The following is a 23,732-nucleotide window of genomic DNA, read 5'->3' on the forward strand; positions in this document are numbered from 1 at the left end:
TAATATTATTTCTATTATTATGTACTGTAAATCATTTGTATTGCTACCAAATGATGATGCAAATGAGTGCTCTAATTTGTAATTATATTATCCATGTTATGTTTTTATTGTTAGCCACCTTTAGTGCTTTGTGTGGCGGAAAAATCACAAGCTATCTCTGGGAATACATTTCTCAGTTTTTGCTGTTTTGTTGCTACTCATTTTATGGGTAGCAGCTAAAAACAGTCCAGAAGAAGCACTGATAAGGACAGATCAATATTTGTTCCCCAAAATGGTATTATTATATTATTGTGATTATTTGTTTCATTTATTAATTATTTCCTATGAAGCATTTCAAAGTGATTTTGCAAAACAATTAAAAATATATAAACGATTGCATACATAATAACAAGTTCAAATCCAATACGAATACAAAAGGAATTTTCCACCTAGAGGGCACCAACATGTGCTGAAAAGACAAACATAATCGTAACTATGAAATATGCTTAGCAGAACTAGAAAGGCTTGGGCCCTTTATGATTCCAACAGATATATGTTGCTTTAGATAATGATAATACCTATTATTATTTATTAGATCTTTAGATTGCCCTTACTTCCAAAGGATTCCAGAGAGAATGACAAAGCAATACAAAAACCCAGCTCACATTGAAATAAAAATTGATGTACAATTGAAACAGGGATGGCTAACCTCTCTGGATATTACTGAACTACAACTCCCATCAGTAGCATAATGCATGGGCAGGAATGATGGAAGCTGTAGTCTGGCAGCATCTGGAGGGCCACAGGTTTTCCATTCTTGCTTTAAAACAATAATTGCAATAATTAAGGTTCTATGATATGAAAAAAGTCCAATCTGAAAGGTAGGATCAGTAGGGTGACTCCAAACACAGCAACCAGGAATCTTCTGAGGGAAACTATCTCTTTCCCCAAGAATCAGCAAACTGTAACATCACAACAATATTACTATATACAGCAAGTCTAGACAAGCCAGATCTTTCTCCTGACAATGCAAAATGTTATAGTGGTGAAATCAAGATAGCAAGATAAACTGCTTTCCTTGTTTTAGGTAGATGTCAGGTGCTATCATGTAGGATAGTTTTCATATGACAAAAATGCACCCTTGAAAAACAAAGAGAATACTATACATATCTTAACACATCTAAGAATTGCAATGATAAACATTTCATAATAAAGTAGATCATGTTTGAGGTGAAGTGGCAAACACAACTGTATCACATAATTAAGTGGTGAGGAACTGGTCATGGATGAAATATGGCCTGCAAATGAACAGAAGCACACTACTGAATCATGGCCTTAAAATAAATAGAAGAAATGTCTATCCAAGCTTCTCTTAAGTGGCTTCAAAGTACCATAGATACTGCCAGAAACACATGAAAATACCAGGCATGTTTTATAGTATCCTTCTCACTCAAGGTAGCACTACGGCTTCCAGTCATAGACAGTTGCAAGTATGTAGGAGTTGGCAAGAAAGTGAATGAGAACCCAAAGTCTCAGTGGCAGAGCAAGTCTCCAGGCCCCCTGGGGTGGGTGGGTGGATCTGTGTTCACAGCATTGTGCACTGGACACAATGGGGCCAACATCTTGGTCTGAATGCCTGGGCCCATACTACATGACTTGGCCTAAGGGGTATGACATGGGATGGCCTGCTGCCTTGGCTGACATTGCACATTGCAGTGGTGGGCTCCCCAGATGCCCCGATCATAACTGAATGACAATTATGTGGTCAGAACTGTTGGAATGGCAGAACGGGAGCGGTGCTTTGGGGCCTGCACAAGCCAATCACACTTGGAAGTAAATGAACAGGGTAGTGCAGCGCGCAGTGTTGGCACTCAAGGGTCAGGTGATTTGTCACCTTGGCATTAGATTTGACAATGGGGTTCTATACAGACCCAGTGGGGTGCACTTTCTGCAGGGGGAAATGAGGGCTAGCTGCTCAATGTGTGTTATAGCAGCAGGGATTGGTTGAAGATGCAATTGGTTTGGCAGTGAGTCAGTGGGAAAGGACCAACTTGTGTGGTGGATAAAGCATTAGGCTGGATCCTTAGTCTGTATGGATGGTGGGCTGGGAGCGCCCCCCCCCCCGGGTCCAAGAAATCAAGGTATCCTGTTAAAGGAATCCAGGGTGGGGGTGCTTCTGTCCAGACACCCAGATGGGCGCTGAAGGGCCACAGCATCACCAATATTGGGCGGGATCGCCCTGATTTGATGTACATCATAGGGCGACCCTTAAGCTCAGTTAATCCTGTCAAACAATAAAGCAGCAGACAGGCAATTTGAGCCAGGATACACACCCAAGGCATGTGCCTGTAATCAATAAAGTTGTGGCCTGTTTTATATCCCAAGTGGTTGTCCTCTGTTTATTTGCAATTTCACCATGCCTTGGCCCACCACCCATTGCTTTACTGTGCCTGGGGCCCACAACATCAGTCTCACATACTACATGCTACACCACTTTTGAAGTTCAATAGTGCTTCAGAATCAGTTTATGCTACAGCATGATGGATGGATGTTGCTTTTCCAAGAAAGTCCTGCAGGACACACAAGCCCTTAGGCATGCCTCAAGTAGCTCCCCTAATTGCCACTGTTACCTCCTAGCTGTGCCTTGCAAGTCTGAACAATTCAATCTGTAAAAAATTTGCTAATATTTAAGCATTTAAATTCAGTGGTCTGATTAAGAAATTAAGACAACAAAACATTCAAGCAAGGGGCTATGCTTAGGCTGCAGAAGATATTTGTATTCATTAGATTTGAGATGAACTGTTTTGTTGCTGTTTTTAGAGCTTTCTAAATTGCATATTATAAACGGCAGACAGAGTATGGTGCTTTTTCTCCCTCTTATGAGTGTTGAAATTGGGATGGGAAAAGTATTACTGCCTGTGGCATGTATACTAATCCAACTGTTCTATCTGGTCACAACTTTTTGGTAGGTTTTTTTAAATCTGCAGAACAAATCTGGCTGAAGATGGCAGCAGGTCAAAATAAATGAGGATGTATACCATGAGAAACAATGCTTCTCCCACACTGTGTTCAACTTTCTTAAACTACTGTTTCCCTCCAGTTAGAAAGAGTGTTTTATCATTTATGAGAATGAAAGTTTTAATAATTCCTTGGGTATAAAAAGTTCTAGCATAATACAAAAAAAGTTAAATAAATATAGTAGGCCAGGAATCCAGGAGGCTACCAAAGTTAACAGGAAGACAGTTGCCTTCTAAACTTGTCACAAACTGTGTACAGACTTAGAGCAAATTGAAAGCATGCTCAGGGGTCACAGAATGCCGATCAGCCATTCTGGCACACTAAAGAATTCATTGCAAGTTCCACTTGCCTCCATTTTTATTCAGATACCATCTCTTTACACTGAATGAAAGAAACACAAGTCAACAACCCCTGCTTTCTCTTTACAATCGTTTTAGCTGCTGATCCTTCCTCCTCCAACCACAACAAATATTGAAACTGAGACAAGATCAGGGATTGATGTTATTCCAAAACAAATGATCATGTAAACACTGTCAAGAATGTTAATTCATTTGTTTAAATTTATAGTTTGCCTCAAGTGAAAGTCAAACCTAGAAATTATAACTCCTTACAAGATAGCTAAAATAACTGCATTAGAAATAATTCACTATATAGTCTTCCCCGCTTGCCCTTGAGGAGGCAAGAGCTCACAATGAAACAGGCACATACTATGAGGCAGACACATACCAAGCATTTTGCAGATGGGAACAAAAACCCCATTTATAGGATTCTTTCAATGAATGAACTTATGTCAATAGAGTGAGTTGTTTATAGCTTGAACCATACTTGGTGACTGCCCTTTTTAAGGAATCACATTTCACAACTTGAAAACTCTTTTGAATCCCAACCAACTTACAACTTACAAGTTCTTGTTCCATTACACATATTCTGCCACCAGCGGACACAGAATCTCACTATGTTTCCAGCAAAACTGTGCTGAACACAGCAGCATTCTTATACTTGCACAGTATTATCAGTTATTTTTCATTTCTGAGCTGATTGCTTAGGACTCTCTCTGTTGTGTTCTAATCAGGGAAATAATATTTTGCTGCAGTATCTACTGCAGTTACTACTAGTCTATCAGCCACACAGTTCATATGGCCCACAGATCAAGTGCCCAGTACAAATAACTTTCCAAGAGATGAAGAACATCACTGTCCACTTGCACATACTAATAAAAAAAATTAAATGCATTTTGCAAGCCATTTCATTCCTTTAAATCTACTAAGGATTTAATCAAATTTAAAAGGACTTTCTGTTTTTGTACAGAGAGTCTCTCTCTCTCTCTCTCTCTCTCTCTCTCTCTCTCTCTCTCTCTCTCTCGTGTGTTTGTGTGTAAAGAAATTATCTACCTCACAAGCCAAGCTTTTTTCTTCATGTAGGAAAGAACAGCAGAAACCTTTGTCTTTTGTTCAAAAAAGAATCGCAGAAGCAGAGCTCCAAAGATGCACTTGGGCTGCTAGAGTTACAAGACTCCAGTTGCTAGATCACAGACATAGGCTCAGACCAAGGTATAGTAACTTTTTATTGTGTTCAGATACTGCAATACAGAGCGGCCACTGGAAACATATTACATTCTGTTCTCAATATCTATTCTGATTCTCAAACACTGCAGAAATGATGGTATTTATTTACTATTAACATCTACATCATTTAGTACCAGGCTATCTTAAGAACCACCATCTCTCTATACACTTTAAGATCATTAGAGGTGGTCCTGTTAAGAGTACCCTTTCCTTCAGACAATGGTCCTTCCTGGTGGTTCCCCTCAGGCTATGGGATGTACTAGAGACACTTATTGCGTCCACTTTCTCTTGGCATGTATTTCAATTCAGCCTTTTTCTGATTAATATGTTGTTTGGCCTTTCAATTTCTTAAAAACCACTATATTATTTGCATGAATTGTAAGGTAAAAGGTAAAGGACACCTGGACGGTTAAGTCCAGTCAAAGGCGATTATGGGGTGTGGTGCTCATCTTGCTTTCAGGCTGAGGGAGCAGGCGTTTGTCTGCAGACAGTTTTCCAGGTCATGTGGCCAGCATGACTAAATTGCTTCTGGTGCAACAGAACACCGTGACGGAAGCCACAGAGCACGGAAACGCTGTTTACCCTGTAACTTTACTTGGAGCTTTGTTGTTTAGTCGTTTAGTCATGTCCGACTCTTCGTGACCCCATGGACCAGAGCACGCCAGGCACTCTTGTCTTCCACTGCCTCCCGCAGTTTGGTCAGACTTGTTAGAGTTCAGAACTTAACTGGTTAAGTGTTCTGAGGTGTGTGTCACTTTCTGACGTCAGCGATTCGAAGCTGGGAGGAGCTTGTTCTCTGTTCTTTCTCTTTCCTCTGTGTCTTTGAGGAAGACGGACATGTTTGTCATGGCTGAGAGGAGTCCTGGACTATTTTGCTGAGAAATGTCGCAATAAAGAACTGTAACTAGACAAACCTGTACTGTGTATGTTTGTCTGGAGCAAGTGACAGCTTTACCGCTGTGTCTACTCTGCTAGGCGTGACTGAAGAGACAGCAGGAGTTACTGCGCAGCGGAAGCGCACCGGACCGCTGTAAGTGGCTGATTGGGATCGTAAAGATATCAGCAAGGTCACGCCCCAATCAATAAATCGCACAAGACTCATGTTTGTAGCTTCAAGAACACCGTCCAACCATCTTGTCCTCTGTCGTCCCCTTCTCCTTGTGCCCTCCATCTTTCCCAACATCAGGGTCTTTTCCAGGAAGTCTTCTCTTCTCATGAGGTGGCCAAAGTATTGGAGTCTCAGCTTCAGGATCTGTCCTTCCAATGAGCACTCAGGGCTGATTTCCTTCAGAATGGATAGGTTTGATCTTCTTGCAGTCCATGGGACTCTCAAGAGCCTCTTCCAGCACCATAATTCAAAAGCATCAATTCTTCGGCGATCGGCCTTCTTTATGGTCCAGCTCTCACTTCCATACATCACTACTGGGAAAACCATGGCTTTAACTATACGGACCTTTGTTGGCAAGGTGATGTCTCTGCTTTTTAAGATACTGTCTAGGTTTGCCATCGCCTTTCTCCCAAGGAGCAGGCTAATTTCGTGACTGCTGTCACCATCTGCAGTGATCATGGAGCCCAAGAAAGTAAAATCTCTCACTGCCTCCATTTCTTCCCCTTCTATTTGCCAGGAGGTGTTGGGACCAGTGGCCATGATCTTCGTTTTTTTGATGTTGAGCTTTAGACAATATTTTGCACTCTCCTCTTTCACCCTCCTTAAAAGGTTATTTAATTCCTCCTCACTTTCTGCCGTCAAGGTTGTGTCATCTGCATATCTGAGGTTGTTGATATTTCTTCCGGCAATCTTAATTCCAGCTAGGGATTCATCCAGCCCAGCCTTTCGCATGATGAATTCTGCATATAAGTAAAATAAGCAGGGAGACAATATATAGCCTTGCCGTACTCCTTTCCTAATTTTGAACCAATCAGTTGTTCCATATCCAGTTCTAACTGTAGCTTCTTGTCCCACATAGAGATTTCTCAGGAGACAGATAAGGTGATCAGGCACTCCCATTTCTTTAAGAACTTGCCATAGTTTGCTGTGGTCGACACAGCCAAAGGCTTTTGCATAGTCAATGAAGCAAAGGTAGATGTCTTTCTGGAACTCTCTAGCTTTCTCCATAATCCAGCACATGTTTGCAATTTGGTCTCTGGTTCCTCTGCCCCTTCGAAATCCAGCTTGCACTTCTGGGAGTTCTCGGTCCACATACTGCTTAAGCCTGCCTTGTAGAATTTTAAGCATAACCTTGCTAGCGTGTGAAATGAGTGCAACTGTGCGGTAGTTGGAGCATTCTTTGGCACTGCCCTTCTTTGGGATTGGGATGTAGACTGATCTTCTCCAATCCTCTGGCCACTGCTGAGTTTTCCAAACTTGCTGGCATATTGAGTGTAGCACCTTAACAGCATCATTGTTTAAAATTTTAAATAGTTCAGCTGGAATATCATCACTTCCACTGGCCTTGTTATTAGAGCTTTACTGTTATTTAAGTGTGATTTCATTCTGAGGATTTTGCTTTTTTTAAAAAAACAAACAACAAGATGAGCTTTGTTGAATTTCAGAATCATGAATTGAAGGTATGAAGTTGCATTACACCAGCTCTGACCATTGTTTCATCCTCCACTGTACTGTCTGTTCTAATTGGTATCACCTCTCCAAGGTCTTGGGTCAAGTCTTTCCCAGGCTGGTATCTGTGATCCTTCTAACTGGGGATCCTGGGAACTGAACCTAGGGCATTTTGCAGGCATATCATGTGTTCTTCCCCTTCCCTTCTGATGTCAGACAAGCAGCCTGATTGAAACAGAAGGCTTTTCTGATATTATTTTAGGAAGCCCATTTACAGAGCTGTGCTTCACAGTAGTTCATTAGAACCACCTTTCCTCATCTACACCACTGAGTATCAGGGCTAAAGCATGTCCACAAGTAGTAGATTTAAGCTAAGCAGGTAGATTTAAGAATTGCATTTCACGTTATTTGTAGCAGTGTTACCATGAGCCACCCCATGGTCAAGACTGAACTACACCCTACCATTCCTTAAAATATTGAGTGCTTAAGAAACATAAGAGCAAAATGTCTGTCCATGTTGCAAGTCCAAAATTCCTGTTGCTTTCAAGGATAACATATATTTATCCAATATTTTAGAATTGTAATTCAAAGAATACAGTAATCTACTTACATTTACAACCAGCATTAGAAATTTTTGTGGACTGCAATTCACATTTGGATCCAAGACAATTCATGCACTTACTGGGCCTATGGCTGGCTTCTTACTTCTTGCTAGGTTGATGTTTTTCATCGGCCTAGACTCAAGAGCGTTTGTGGTTCGCATGAGTGCTCTGTCACAATGTGATACATTTCCTGTCTGGAAAGCAATTCGGCACAGGAAAGAGTGTTAAAACCCACACATAGTACGTGATGACTGAGTATCGGCCTACTACACCTTGTGCACATACGTGTTGTGCCTGCAAAGACACAACTGCATGCAGTTTACTGGCTCCTGTAAATCTTGCATAAAGTAAAATAGGTAAATAGGTAAAGGTAAAGGACCCCTGGACGGTTAAGTCCAGTCAAAGGAGACTATGGGGCTGCAACGCTCATCTCACTTTCAGGCTGAGGGAGCAGGTGTTTGTCTGCAGACAGCTTTCCAGGTCATGTGGCCAGCATGTCTAAACCGCTTCTGGTGCAACAGAACACCATGACGGAAGCCAAAGCACACAGAAACTCCCTTTACCTTCCCACCATAGCCATGTGATTATCACACATGGCATCCATACACATTGGGATTTACAATTTTCTTTCATTGAAGCTTTCTACACAGATTCCTTCACTGTCTACACAGAACATACATTTTGTTGACATGCCTCAGCATGACACTGCCCGATCCAATTCTTCTTATTTGTACCGCAGCCCTGAAAAGCCTTTTGTGCCCATGAGAGAATATTCTGTGTACATGGACAAGTCCTAGGGCCTTCCTAGTTAAATGGCTTTAGTGTATAGGGCCATCAAAGCTCAAGTTTTGGGAATGCATATTGTGTGCTTTTCAGATATTTATTTCCCTTGCATGTATTGGACATATAGCTGTAAGTAATGATGACACACAAAAGGTTTTCATTTGTTAATGTAATTTTATTTCAGGCCTTGCTTCAGAGGAAGGAAACCTTAGGGAGCTACAATATTTACTCTGAAGTTCAGAATGCTGACATGTAGCAAATGTTCCACAAAATGGATTCTCAATAGCTAAATTCCCTATAGGGAGCCAGCATCAACATCGTGTTTGAAGATTCGTCCCTCACATACTCTCTCCAAAAAAAGAAAAGGAAAAGTGTCAGAGCAAGCAACTGTGAGTCCCAGCTGTTCAAACCGTTCATTTTTCATAGCAATCCTATTCTTAGTCTAGAGCTCAACGGCATGAAAAGAAATATTGCCTGAAAGAGATTACTTTTCTATGGCAGCAACACTAAGCGCAGTTACTTGAAAACTCAGTGTGGCTTACTTCCAGTTAGACATGCAAAGGATCATGCTGTAAAAATGCAATTAACTCTGTGAAACCAATCTATAAAACTTATTGGTTGCTTTTTTAATGTCATAGTAATATTGGATTCATAGTGTCTACTTGCTGACAGATGCCTAATGCACAAAATACAATCCTACCAGGGTCTTTTTCTTCTCTAAGCAGCTGGACGCATTTTCATGCGTCCAAATATCCTTTGGCACTTCCTGGCACTGTAGTACTTTAAAAATGTACTCAATAGGTTTCTGTTATAGACCTTCTATGTAACATAGACTACATCCCCACTCTTCTGTACAATGTGTTAATTGTTACCCCTCTGCGGCATAACTCTAAATGGCACAACTGGCAAATTACTGTCTTGGTAAATAAGGTTGTTTGTTTTAAAATTCAAATTTTGCTAGGAAATAAACAGTGCGGCATAGGATGCACAAATATAACAACTTAGTAGTTGTATGTACAAGGCCTATATATGATAGATAAGAAATAAATATTAGCTTGTATACATAAAGTATTTTCTGACATTCCGACATTCCGTCAATTTTCCCCAACACTCCAAGAAAGTAAGTCCAAGATGGGGCCACACAGTTTGAAGCAGGCTTGGGTCTGATTGCCAGTTGTTGGGGGCTGTTCCAATGATGCCATCGATTGCTTCATATATATACTTCATCTATATGCTTAAGTCTAGTGGTGGTTTGCTTTCTTGTTTGTTTTTTGTAATGCTGAATTTATTCTGTGTCTGCTAAATTGTTTATTTTTGTTACTTTGAATTTACCGACATGTTCCATATTTTGAAGTTTTACTTGCCAACTAGGAATCAGAAACTTAGGAATTCTTTAATGAGGTGTAAAGTTTATGGCGAGGGATGCAGGTGGCGCTGTGGGTTAAACCACAGAGCCTAGGACTTGATGATCAGAAGGTTGGCGGTTCAAATCCCCGCGACGGGGTGAGCTCCCGTTGCTCGGTCCCTGCTCCTGCCAACCTAGCAGTTTGAAAGTGGCTTAGTCATGCCCCGGCCACATGACCTGGAAGCTGTACGCCGGCTCCTTCGGCCAATAAAGTGAGATGAGCGCCGCAACCCCAGAGTCGGTCACGACTGGACCTAATGGTCAGGGGTCCCTTTACCTTTTTTAAAGTTTATAGCAAACAGAGAAGTAACAGGACAGGAAATAAGACAGGAAGAGTCAAGATCAGGAGCCAATCCACATATCGCTCCTGAACATGAATTGTCTCCTTATTCATCTTAATTCTGGGTAAAGTTATGTTGACAATGAACTTAGACATAACTAACACTGTTTAGAATTAACAATACAGGCAACTCTCAATTTATGTGATGGTTACGTTCCAAGGCACTGCGTGTTTAAGTGAAATCATGTATATTTGAAGCACCATTAAAAAACCCTGTAAACACCCCATTTTGCTCCTGCCCTGCTCCTGCCCTTTCAAGTTTGGCACAATGTGCCTAAAACAGTCACTGCGTGTAATGCTTAAGATTGGTGTTAATGTAACCCTTCGCCATAGCTAGCTATAGTTAACTTGGGGTAGGGTAATTCGAAGTGGTCAAATCTTTACTTCACTTTCTTCCCATTAGAAAAGCAGCTGTTTTGCCCAACCATGTTAAAGGACAACAACTTTTGGTGAGTGAATGAAGAGACTGCCAAAAACCATGATGATTGTGGAGTGCATAAAATATTGCTGTTAGAATCTATCCTGACACAGCTCTAATGAACTAAAAACAGGATTAGAAGGAATTAGAAAAGCAACACAGGAAATCAGTATAATGGTGTGTACCACTCTAACCAACAATGTGGTGGAATACAGATAGCTGTACTGAATACAGGAAATGTTAACTTACAGCTGAAGCAGCATAACAACAGACTTCTCTTGATTTTGTAGTGGTTTGGTAGCCTCTTTGTGTAAGAGCCTCGGTCCAGTATACCTGAAGGAGCGTCTCCACCCCCATCATTCTGCCCGGACGCCGAGGTCCAGCGCAGAGGGCCTTCTGGCAGTTCCCTCATTGCGAGAAGCAAAGCTACAGGGAACCAGGCAGAGGGCCTTCTCGGTGGTGGTGCCCGCCCTGTGGAACGCCCTTCCAGCAGATGTCAAAGCGATAAACAACTACCTGACATTCAGAAGACATCTTAAGGCAGCCCTGTTCAGGGAAGTTTTTAACGTGTGATATTTTACTGTATTTTTGCTTTCTATGGAAGCCGCCCAGAGTGGCTGGGGAGGCCCAGCCAGATGGGTGGGGTATAAATAATAAATTATTATTATTATTATTATTATTATTATTATTATTATTATTATTATTATTATTAGAGAGGCTTTATCTAGAACTTCTGATACACACTGTGAAGACAAAACTAGCTTCAACAGTTTTCCTGCCATAGCTGATTTAAAATGGTTGCAGAGAGTCACCCAATCTGGACTCTGATGATCTCCTGCAAGCCCCCATCTTCTCTTGTGACACTACCTGTCTGTTCCTAATCACCCTATTTTCAGCTGCAGAAAACTTTCTGGAAAAGCAAAATTTTCCATTTTCTGAGTTCACTATTAATAATAAATGAATGCCCACTGCAAAATACAATATTAAAAGTAAAAGAAACATTTCTCTAGGGCATTTTCCAGTGCAAACTGAAAACTTTCTGATGCACAGTACCATATGCAAAATTTCCATTCAAAATTTTATGGAAACCTACATTTCTGCTCCTTCTTCAGCCTGTTTGAGGTGTCCTCCTCTCCACTGGCATAACCAACTGCACATTGCTTCTTAACTGCCATGCTGTGTAGCCCACCTTGGGGAAAGCCTATTTTTCTTGGCAGAGAGGGCAGTGGCTTAAAGACAACTTTCATCCTGTGTTCCTTCTACTGCAGCATTGGAGAACCCTTTTGGCTCCACAGACCAATTTTAGCATGTGTGCAGGTGTACCTACCTGTTGATCACTTGACATCAAAATAACAACAGGTGACTGTATGCTCTGAAGTCCCAAAGTAGGGACCTCCAGCAGACTTCTGCTCTACTGCCTATCATCAGTTGAATTCTGCTTTCCATTGCAAATACGCAACCAGGAGTGAACCCAAATGTGCACCGGCAGCTGCATCTCTATGGGCATGGTTTGATGAACATGGCCTTGTGGGCCAAATCTGAAGTCCTGTCAAGCCAAGTGGATCCACACCACTGTTCCATTGGGATGGGCCTGACAATGGGTCTAATGAACACAGCTGACTACTGTCAGCCAAGGCAGCACCGGTCAAAGAAAGGCAATGACAACACTTTAGGTTGACCGGTGCTATATACACTATCTACCTTTGCAGAGGATTCAGCAAATCAAACACTAAGGAATGTGCTGCCATATCTGAAGGGAGGAGATGAGAGAAAATCACACCTGTTGTTTCCACTGTGTGTCAGGCCTTATGGACAGCTGTGAGGGTCCAAACATTAGCATCCTACTCTCCATCATATTATGTCCTCATCTTAAAGATATCTGATGGCAAGGAATAAAGGGACAAGACACCACAGATATAGTGTGAGAAAATCTTGCAAGTTCTGTTCACATTATTCACCTTGCAATGATATACAACTCCTTGAAAACTAGAGGATGTAAGCAGCTGACTACCAAGCACAAACACTCAAGTGAGATGGGCAGAGCTAAGCATACCTCACTTTACCAGTCCACTCACTTTACTTTGTGAAATTCCTTGTCGACTATGGCTATTAGGTAGGTAAAACCAGTTTTACCTACCTAAAATGCAAAAGCAAAGCTTTTAAAATGCAAAGCTGAACAAACAATCTTCAAAGTATCAGGACAAAGTGAGGAGTAAAACAGAGGCGCATGAGAAAGTTGTCTTGGTTCAAGTGTTAGGTGAAACGTAAATAAGAATGATAGCTATGATAACCAATGCCAATTCCAATACCTGATTGCACATAGTGGGGAACCTGAGGCCCAGACATGAAGGCGGCACTTCAGGTGTCTCTATCTGGCCCTCAGGACTCTCCCTAGGCCACATCTCCTTCCCAAGCCACATGTCTTATTCCTAGGCCACACCCCTCACTCTCTCTCTCTCTCCTCCGCATCCTCCTTGAGTGCCCTTGTGTGACTGGAGCTGTGATAATGCTTCCTGCTTGCCTCGATTGACAGTGTGTGGGTGTGAGTGTGTAGAAACTTCCAACTTTTGCATGGCTGGAATGAAGCCCACTGTACAAAGGTAAGAGCCACATCCATTGTTACACCCATTTCTGCCTCTGCCTCTACCAACATGCAGCTCTTGGAAGGCTCCTGCTGAGAGCATATAACCATCAGGCTGAAAAGAATTCCCCACCCTAATATAGTAAAAAAAGAAAAGGTCTAACCAAGAGAGCATTGTTAAAAAACAGAACAAAAACAGCCCGCAGGTGCAAGCCTGGATTAAGACTCCTTCATAACACTATTAGTTATAAGAAAACATTTTTATTTCATTTTTAAAGGAACTGCTCTTAAAAAAGTAAGCCATATTTTAAAAACTGAACTGGTTTTTTTTAAAAAATCTCTCACACAAAGCCATTCTTGTAACGCTAATGTCTCCTTTTTGAACTTGAGCAATAGATAGCTACATCACACCACAGGAGGAGAGAAAATGCCACCATGTGCTTCAAATGTCAGCCTTGTTCTACTTCGCTTTGACATTAGAAGTCTGGCAAGATATTCTAAACAATTGCAAAGAGCTCAGAGGAGAGCACTCTGGAATTTGATAGAGTAGAAGGGTAGCCACAATTTCAGAAGTATTTAATAGGGGTGAGCAGTGACCACAAGATTTGCCTTGTATCTGCCGTGTTTGAGAGCATCCTGATCTGTGTTGTTTTGATTCAATTCTTTATTTGGGTCCAAATCTGATATGTTAAATCTGCAGCTCTATTTTATCCCCATATAACAGGGGTAAAACACATTGTTATTTCAACATCTCTCAAACACAACACTGTGATTGAAATGCCCTGGGAAAGTAATTCCCAGTGGAGAAGATGGAGAAATGCTATTGGGTGACAGAGAGAAGGCAGAACTGCTCAACACCTACTTTGTCTCTTATCTTCACCCAAAAGGAAAGCGGTGCCCAACCTTGTGATAATAGAATAAACAATGTAAGGAGGGTGCTGCAGCCCAAGACAGGAAAAATAGGTAGTAAGGGAACACCTAGCTACTTTAAATGAATCCAAATTTCCAGGGTCTGATGAGCTTAACCCAAGGGTATTAAAGGAGCTTGTGGATGGTCTCAGAAGGTCTCTCCATAGAAGGAAAGGAGCGAATGGCTTCCCTGCTCTTCTGTTACAACCAAGTGCTACTGAGTTCTCTGCTTCAGCATTACATGAGATTTCAGAATACCTGTGGAAATTACTTCCATACATACATGCATGCATGTAGTAACATATGTAGAAACAGCCCAGGTAAATGAAAATGAGTTTTTGGAGATCAACAAGAAAGACTTTGCTCAAGACAACACTATGCTCAAGCAATTTCTGCAATTCATTTTAAAATCTGCTCATCATGAGTTTCTTTTTTGAATATTTGATTTTTACAGGGTTATTCATTCATATCTACATTTCATTTTCTTTTATCCAATCTTCTATACAAGTAATGAACCAATAAACCAAGATGAGTAAGTGCTGACCTATTTCTATCAAATGCCTTAATTTGTATTAAATGGAGTGTAGGAGGTCCCTCCTTGGCCCCTCAAAGCACCAGATGCTGCTCCTAGCTTCCTTCCAGCTTCAAGCATCAACCTTTGTTTAACTGGCGCTGTCACTATACCTAGTTTCCTGAACTGCATGCATGAACTTGGGTCCCTATGAAAGCTATGCTGTACCAGATCTATATTTCATGCTGAATAGTTCTTTCCCCAACTCTGGGAAGGGTTGTTAGGATTTAATATGTAGGCAAAGGGATAACACAAAATGAGACATTGAAAGTAGGACAAAAAGTTAGAGAGGAGGTACTTCCAGGCAACCTGCTTGAACATTCATACTAATTTGTTTGCATGAAAATAAGAGGACACCAGCTCTTTATTGAGGATTTGTTCTGATTTGTGTGCAGGGAGTTCAGCAAATGTTATCCCACACTTTTCAGGGCCTTTCACTGTTACTGTACTTTTCTTATTGCAAAAAATCTGATTTTGAGAAGTAAATGTCTTGCAAAATAGTTCCAAATCAATTCTAATTGTGTAGCCTGAATTTGATGGTCTGTGACTGAATTTCAGCAGGAAACAGTGACACAGTCTGGAGGTGCCCAGCGACGGAGGAAAAGGAAAGGGAGGAAATATAACCTGAGCAAATAAATCGGTTCACACCTCTGCCACAATCAAAGCTAACAAAGACCATAGCATGAACACCAATATAATGTACACCAGAGGTCTAAAAGCACATTCATCTCTGCAACTATGTATGTCTGGGCCTCAATGGTGTCTGGGAAACCATTTTCATAGATTTCTTGTATACATACATGTGTGCAAGAGCAGCCAAGAGACACACACACACACACCTACATGGTTTTCTATTCATCATTTTATCTATAACTGACACAAAATCATCAACACACAAGGACGTTGTTTCACAACAAGGATGTTTCACAATGATAAGACCTATAAAATGCCTTCCTTTCACACACAGAGCTCACACAAGAAGTAATGCACAGCTTCCTTCACTCTCATTACGTCTTGTTCTTGAAATCAGCATTTCAATGCCTATTATTTTGTTCAAGCTTGTGTTATTAATGCTGTTTCTACATCCAGCACAGAGAAAACAGGCATGTTTTTTTCTTACTTACAGAATTTTTTCTAAAATAACATAATGAGGGAAGCAAGATAATCAGGAAGTTCAAGTACACCGGAGATCTCAATTAGATTCAGGGTGTATTCTTTAGCTTTTATTAACCCTTTTGTATTGGTCGAATGCCACTGGAATAGACATTCTTCCACTTCTCTTTGAAAGTACGCCAAAGAGTAGAAAATACCATATACAGTGGTACCTTGGGTTACAGACGCTTCAGGTTATAGACTTCACTAACCCAGAAATAGTACCTCGGGTTAAGAACTTTGCTTCAGGATGAGAACAGAAATCGTGTGGCGTGGCGGCAGCGGGAGCCCCCATTAGCTAAAGTGGTACCTCAGGTTAAGAACAGTTTCAGGTTAAGAACGGACCTCCAGAAGGAATTAAGTTCTTAACCCGAGGTACCACTGTACAGTTACAAACAGGAGGAAACGACCACACAAATAAAAGTTAACAAGACATGCATCACCACCACCACTAGTCTAGCTGTGCTTTGGTCCTTCTTCCCTGTCAACCCTCCTGTAAAGCATAATTCGATAAACTATCCAGAAAATCCTAAACCCACACACAAACTCAAAGGCTACATCAAATATATCTTGCCCAGGTGTTACTATGAATTCACAAGGAAACTTTTACCAACCTGGTGCCCTCCAGAGCGGCCAGCAGCGTCCTGACCAGTATCTCTTGAAAAGTCTCAGTAAATACTCCCTTAAAATCTAAAATGCATAAAACACTGTTTGCTCTTCTTATTTGCAGTGGCTCAGTCTCTCATACATTATATAATCCCCCCTTAACATGCATGCTTTTCATTGGATGCCAGGACTGGGTACCCTCCCTCCCTTCTGTTCTGAACAGAGGAGAGGTGCAAAGAGCTGAAGTGACACAACCTGCAAGTGTAACCACAGTGCTAAACAGATTGTGCTCAGGAAACAACAGTGTGAGCTTTTGGTTTCTGCCTGCTTCAACACTTCTATCTCTACATTAAGGAGGTTTCTGGAGCAATAGTCACAATCATGTTCTAATCAATACAGATTAGAATACAAACCCATTTCAAATCATGGTTTCTGGTTATTTGCAAACCATGGTTTAGCTATTCAGATACAATGGCATGATGTAGATGATCATTCCAGGTTTCATAAACCATGATTATGAAGCCAGAACAAATGCCAGGGATGAGTTTTTCTCCTCTTTCATACCAATGTGGATTGTATTAAGACAGTAACCCCATTATGTCCAACTAAGGAATTCTAGCTTAATGTCATATCTAGCTTAATGTCATATGCTAATATAACACACCTTAAGCCAAAGTGTCTTGTTCTGACATAAGAGGGAACTGTGGCTTAATACAAGCTAGAAATAAAGCACTGAAGTGGTACATGAAGGAAAGAGCACTAGTTTTGTTCTTGGTTCCAGATCATAGCTAAGGAAGAGAGAGTTTAACCATAATCCCTGATCTGGGTGATACAGCTTCTGTATCACGCTGAGCTAAAAAGACCAGCAAGAAACAAAGTGGGGGCAACCTAATCTCCAGAAGATTCGCACAGTCCTGATAAGCCATGACTTGGCTTACTGTGACGTGTGAACCAGGCCACTGTGTTGATGGATGCCTTACTGTGTGTTCTTTACTGATGACAAGGTATGAAGCTTTCTACTTCATCTCATTGGAAATAGTTCCAGGAATGTCTCCTCTTTTTCCTGGTGTTTAAAAAAAATTAAGGTAACTACAGTGTAAAGGAAGTGCTTTCCTTTCTGGAAGTATTGTGTGATATAGGTGAACGTTTCCAAGAATGAACTCTAATGCAGTTGCTTAGTGGTTCTTTCAGATTGTTGATTTAATTCACCCGGCTGTAATAGGTAACACTTAGAAAGTGCTGCCCAGAGGAGAAAACTTATAAAAGCAAAAAAGAGTCATCAGTTTAGTAAATCTCCTCAATTGCCTAATCCTCCAAAAGCCCTACTACCATATTTTTCGCCCCATAGGACGCACCAAGTTTTTTGGGGGGGAAATAAAGAAAAAAAAAATATTCCCCCCCAGGCGCTTGTGGGGCCGACAGCGGGGAGAAGCGCTCTTCTCACCGCCGCCCGTCTGCAGACCAGGTCCGGGGGCAGCTGGGAGGCGCAGTGCGTCTTCCCGCTGTCCCCAGAGCTTGCGGGGCTGGCAGCGGGGAGAAGCGCTCTTCTCCCCGCCCCCCGCCTGCAGACCAGGTCCGGGGACAGCGGGAGGACGCGCTGCGCCTCCCGGCTGTCCCCGGAGCTTGCGGGGCAGGCAGCGGGGAGAAGCGCTCTTCTCCCCGCCGCCCGCTTGCAGATCAGGTCTGGGGACAGCGGGAAGACGCGCTGCGCCTCCCAGCTGTCCCCGGAGCTTGCGGGGCTGGCGGCGGGGAGAAGCATGCGTCTCCCCGCCATCAGCCTCCAAACCACATTGGGAGACAGCGGGATGGCGGCGTTCCGCCTCCCCGCAGTCCCCCGACCTTGTGGGGCTGGCACTGCGGCTCTCCTGAAGCCTGCATTCGCCCCATAGGACGCACACACATTTCCCCTTCATTTTTGGAGGGGAAAAAGTGTGTCTTATAGGGCGAAAAATACGGTAGTAAAAGTCTTTTCAGGCTTGCTATTTTTTAAAATTGAAATTATGAATGAATTAATAAGTTTTGAAATAAAATCCATTCTAGTTTGCAGTTAGCACAGAAATTTTTAAAGCTGTATACAGATGCATTATGACTCCTATTTAGAATCCATTTATAACAATACACATTACTCTTCCTAAATCTCAGGCGCAGAAGTGCACACAAATCTGAGTTTTGCTGTCGTATTCCAAAACACATGTCGGAGGAAGTACTGAAAAAGAATGTGGGACAGGTGGATCTCTGGATGCTCTGCATATCCCTTTGCATGACCCCATACGACACTGGAGATCAAAAGAGATTTGCAGAAGGCAAATGAAGACAAAGGGCTGTATTAAGGATTTTTCTTACCTGGTTAAAAAATCCAGCTTACTACATTTTTTTAGATCTCTGTACCCTTTGCTTGGCTATCCTGTCTGTATTTAAAAAGATTACTGATTGATAGCCTTTGGTTTTCACTAATGGTTTACTGTCTCCAACTTATGGCTTATTAGATCCCACAGCAATAGGATATACAGTGGTACCTTGGGTTACATGCGCTTCAGGTTACATATGCTTCAGGTTACAGACTCCGCTAACCCAGAAATATTACCTTGGGTTAAAAACTTTGCTTCAGGATGAGAACAGAAATCGTGCTCCAGCAGCGTGGTGGCAGCAGGAGGCCCCATTAGCTAAAGTGGTACAGTGGTGCCTCGCAAGACGAAAATAATTTGTTCCGCGAGTCTCTTCGTCTTGCGGTTTTTTTGTCTTGCGAAGCATCCCTATTAGTGGCTTAGCGCTATTAGCGGCTTAGCGGCTAAGCGGCTATTAGCAGCTTAGCGGCTTAGAAAAAGGGCGGGGAGGGAAAAAACTCGTAAGACGTTTTCGTCTTGCAAAGCAAGCCCATAGGGAAATTTGTCTTGCGAAGCGCCTCGAAAAACAGAAAACCCTTTCGTCTAGCGGGTTTTTCGTCTTGCGAGACATTCGTATTGCGGGGCACCACTGTATAGTTTCAGGTTAAGAACGGACCTCCGGAACGAATTAAGTACTTAACCGGAGGTACCACTGTATTTTAAAACAAGATAGGTTTTTGATAGTACAAGCAAGTTTCTAGAGAATGTTCTTAATCACTGATAATGTGAAATGATTCTCAATTCACATTCCTTCAAAAACGAGAATGAAAGGTGGTTTCTTAATCTTCTCCTGGAAGAAAAAGGAAACAAGCAATTGATAATTTCCAGAGTTATACATTACAGAACTGAACTGGAGGTTCCTTGACTGAAAATTAATTCACTACATTTGCTGCTGAGGAAATCCAAAACTCGTGCAAATTTATTCTACTTTTGAAGATTATGTTAAAATGCAAAGCCATATAGATCTGCAGTAACTTCTGGTATGATTATAGGCTCTGGGGGAAGATTTGTAGCATAAATGCAGCTGTCATGTTAACAACTTTCTAACCTCCAAAGATATTTTTAACTCCATCCATGCAATTACAAGTATTGATTCCTTTCTTTCTATTTTATCCAAAGCTACAGTTGCCTCTGAAAAGTATAAAGTCAGCCCTTTGAAGTTCTTAACTTTTTCAAGCTATACTTTTCCTCCTATATATTTATGGAAACATCAGATACTCTAAACTGTGTCATTTAGCTTGCTTATAAGTCTCACTTTCATTTGGAAACAGTTTTAGCATTCACACAGATCTATTTCACAGAACAAATGCTGAGCAGAAAAGACAAGGACATTTTTATATATAAGCAAATGCACTGGTCTACTCAGCAAGAGCAAAACACAGCTTTTTGATCTAGTAACAGGCTCTGAACCACATACTAGTGCCACATGGCATATAATATTTTAAAACTAGTTTTAGACTAAATGATAACTTTAGAAACGCATTCAGTGGCTTCCCATAGTACCCAAAGAGAATCAAATAACCACTCAAAGCAGCATACAGGCAACTCCCCGTTTGCAAGGGGGTTGCATTCCAAGGCACCGCGCGAGTTGGCAGGACGTACGTAAGCCCCCCCCCCCCCCCCGGTGCTGAAAACAGTGCACGGATCAGTTCTACATGCCTTAAATGTGTGCAAATTCGGAGTTGCCTGCATCTGGTACCCAACATCTCTATCCAATTAGCATATTATGTTGTTTATTAATTCATTTAATTTATGCCCTGTATCCTCAAGAAATTTCAAAGTTATCATGCCAGTTACAGGAAGAGTCAACGTATTGGTACATAAAGAATATAGGATAAATGCACCTGCAAAATCTGAAAAGTTGTGGAATTGCTTCATGTGTAACCTACCTAGCTCACAGCAGAACCTGCATTTAATCAAGCTTTGGCTCAATTTGCTTCTGTCAGTTTTGCGGTTGTATGGCAGGCTTAAATTGCTAGCTAAGCATACGATGAGGCAATTACACAACTTCAGCAAGAGCCACAAGGAAAATGAAAACGCAAGCAGGGTACTTCATGTATGAGAGGAGGGTTTCAGAAAAGCATACCCAGGGCACACAGATACTACAAAGTTTCATATTGGTTGGGGAAGATATCTTTAACTATCACAGTCTTCTCCCAAGAATCTTTTGCTGTTTGGCAAAAGTTCAAAGAATTTGCTCGGATTCTGGCACTGTACTCGTATACATGTTTACTCAGAAGTAAGTCCTACTGTTTTCAATGGGCCTATTCCCTAGTAAGTGTGTTTAAAATAAATGTATGCTCTTTTGGAGGACCATTCATCCTCCATAAAAGGGAGGGGATGAATGGTTACTTTTGGGGTGGGCAGGTAATGGGGAAGGTCACTCTCTCATCCCAGGGACATGGTGTGGCCAAGAGCAGCTAAGCCTCTGTACAAAACCCCTGAAGACTGAATATAATTGTTTTTGCTGCAGCCCCGAAATTAACATGCAAAAACTTCAGACCAGTATCAATTAGGGATTGCATCCCAGGGTTCTTTAAGAAGATGCAATTACTATTAAATCAGTTAAAAGTTTACCATATAGCAATGCATCTAGAGGTCTTACTCAAAACATCTGTCAAAGCATAGGAAAATTGTTTTTTATTAGTTCATTAAAATATAATGTGCTTTCCCATCCAAAAACCCCTTGAAGAGGCAAATGGGGGTTAAAGCAAACTTCCCACTGAGAACTAAAATGTGAAAAGAAACCTGAATTGCCCTTTCGACCAAGGAGAAGCTAATCCTCAAAAGTTAACAGAATATCTCAGATTATCTCAAGACTGAGTTCTTTGCGTGACTCATTTGTTCTTCCAGCACAACAAAAATGCCGACAATCAGTGTTAAGTCTTGACTGTGTAGCCTGATAATCATTCCATGTCTATAGAACATACCACCACAGGAATTATTAACACATCATGGGTTGCAACATTTTCCACTTAGTTCACGTCACCCTCCAGGTTTTTTTTCTACTTAAAAACTCTAGGCAGCTTGCAAACTCCAAATATTTTCACTACTTTCATCCAAGAAGATGGAATAACAGACTCATTGACATGGTAAGGTAAAGGTAAAGGGACCCCTGACCATTAGGTCCAGTCGTGGCCAACTCTGGGGTTACGGCGCTCATCTCGCTTTATTGGCCGAGGGAGCTGGCGTACAGCTTCTGGGTCTTGTGGCCAGCATGACTAAGCCACTTCTAGCGAACCAGAGCAGCGCACGGAAACGCCGTTTACCTTCCCACCAGAGCGGTACCTATTTATCTACTTGCACTTTGACGTGCTTTCAAACTGCTAGGTTGGCAGGAGCAGGGACGAGCAATGGGAGCTCACCCCAGCGCAGGGATTTGAACAGCCAACCTTCTGATCGGCAAGTCCTAGGCTCTGTGGTTTAACCCACAGTGTCAGTCATCCCTTAACAAACTATTCAGAAGCAATGCAGATGCTGCAGAGGTGTTTGCCATGTGGGGAGGGTAGAACAGCACTGAAGAAATGGTATGTGATTGTTAAAAACGAACAGATTCAACTAATCAAAGCCCATGAAAGGAATCTTTTTGCCCCAGGACTGATAGGAAACTGATAGTTAGAGCTACTTCAAGACAATGCTTACCAAGAGTTACTTACCAAGGCCTGCTTAATCCAGAAGATAGTGGGCCATGGTGAAAGTCCTTAAACACGTATACTTCATATGTGTGCTCAGTCACATTAAAATGTACCTGCCATGTATGCTGGCCAATTGATTTGTAAATGTAGCATGCCAGTAATCAATGGCCTGGTTTTGTTAGGATGATGACATTATACATGAAAGGCAAAGCACACATGGTAACTGCATCTAAATGTAATCAGGCACATGTGAAGACTGTACACAGGTAAGATCATGCCTGTATAAATAAAGCCTAAAGAGAAGTTACAAAAATAGGGTTTTCTGTGTCTCTGCCTTTTGTCACCAAAATGTTTTAAAAGAACATTGCTCAGTGCCTTCACCCAAATTCTCTTCCATTTGAGGAGTATGACTTTGGACAAATTCATGTCACAGGAGTAGCTGAGGGCACAAGACTTGATGATCTTTTGCCGCTTGGCTTTCCTTAGCTTTCTGTATTACATCTCCTTCTGGGTTTTTGCAGTATCTGTTCCTTACTTTAGCATCTAAAAGCTCATTCTGATGCTCTCGCTCTCCATTGCCCAGGGTTGCTGGGGGTGAGGAAGGAAGAGAAGTAGTGACAAGGACACACCCTTACGCTAGGAAGCTCATTTCAATCTGTGGATTCAATTACTTATGGGGTGGGGGGAACTGCTGTGAACGACCCACCCAGCCTCCTATTTCAGTTTTGCTGTGGGCCCATAAACCCTCCCCGAACTTCTGCCAGTTTACACTATCCTCACTTCTTTTTTAGTGGCTCTGCTGGAATTCAAAATGTTTCACTTCCTTTTTATTTTTAATCTTTCATGTTATTCTTTATAAAGCACAGACTTCTGGAGGCTTCTCCTACCCTCACAGGGCTTTTTTGGAGGTTTTTCCTGATTCAAAAGTAAGGAAAGCCAAACAGAAAACAACAAATGCTATCACTGAAGTAAAATAGCTATTTTCCTTTTTACAAAGCCTCTCCTCAGAAAAACTGACACCAGAGCATTGTGGTCTACTATTGGATGCAATTGCTGCCTGCTGAGTTTCTCTCGACTTCTGTTCACAGTTTCCATCACTGGCTGAACTATTTTTATCAAGGCCATTATAACCTGCAAAAGCATGAAATGGACTTTAGTCCATTAATGCATATACCATAATAAATTTGTCCGCTTTTAAGATTCTTTTATGCCACAATACAATTTTGT

General features: G+C 41.7%; 1 protein-coding gene across 12 annotated transcripts in view; it reads right to left on the reverse strand.

The window, feature by feature from the left end:
- Nucleotides 1–23,732, reverse strand: part of FYN (FYN proto-oncogene, Src family tyrosine kinase) — a 122,173-nt gene that overhangs the window by 70,875 nt on the left and 27,566 nt on the right. Inside the window, exon 1 of one of the 12 annotated variants that reach the window (XM_081857172.1) lies at nt 16,495–16,570. The exons of 10 other annotated variants lie outside the window; for them this stretch is intronic. The gene's annotated coding sequence lies outside the window, so the exon portion shown is untranslated. Of the gene's footprint in view, nt 1–16,494; nt 16,571–23,732 lie in introns of those variants that run through there. One more of the 12 variants, XM_081857170.1, reaches the window with a different exon arrangement.

Source organism: Podarcis erhardii, assembly GCF_964252035.2.
Source record: "Podarcis erhardii genome assembly, chromosome: 3".
Lineage (NCBI taxonomy): Eukaryota > Metazoa > Chordata > Lepidosauria > Squamata > Lacertidae > Podarcis > Podarcis erhardii.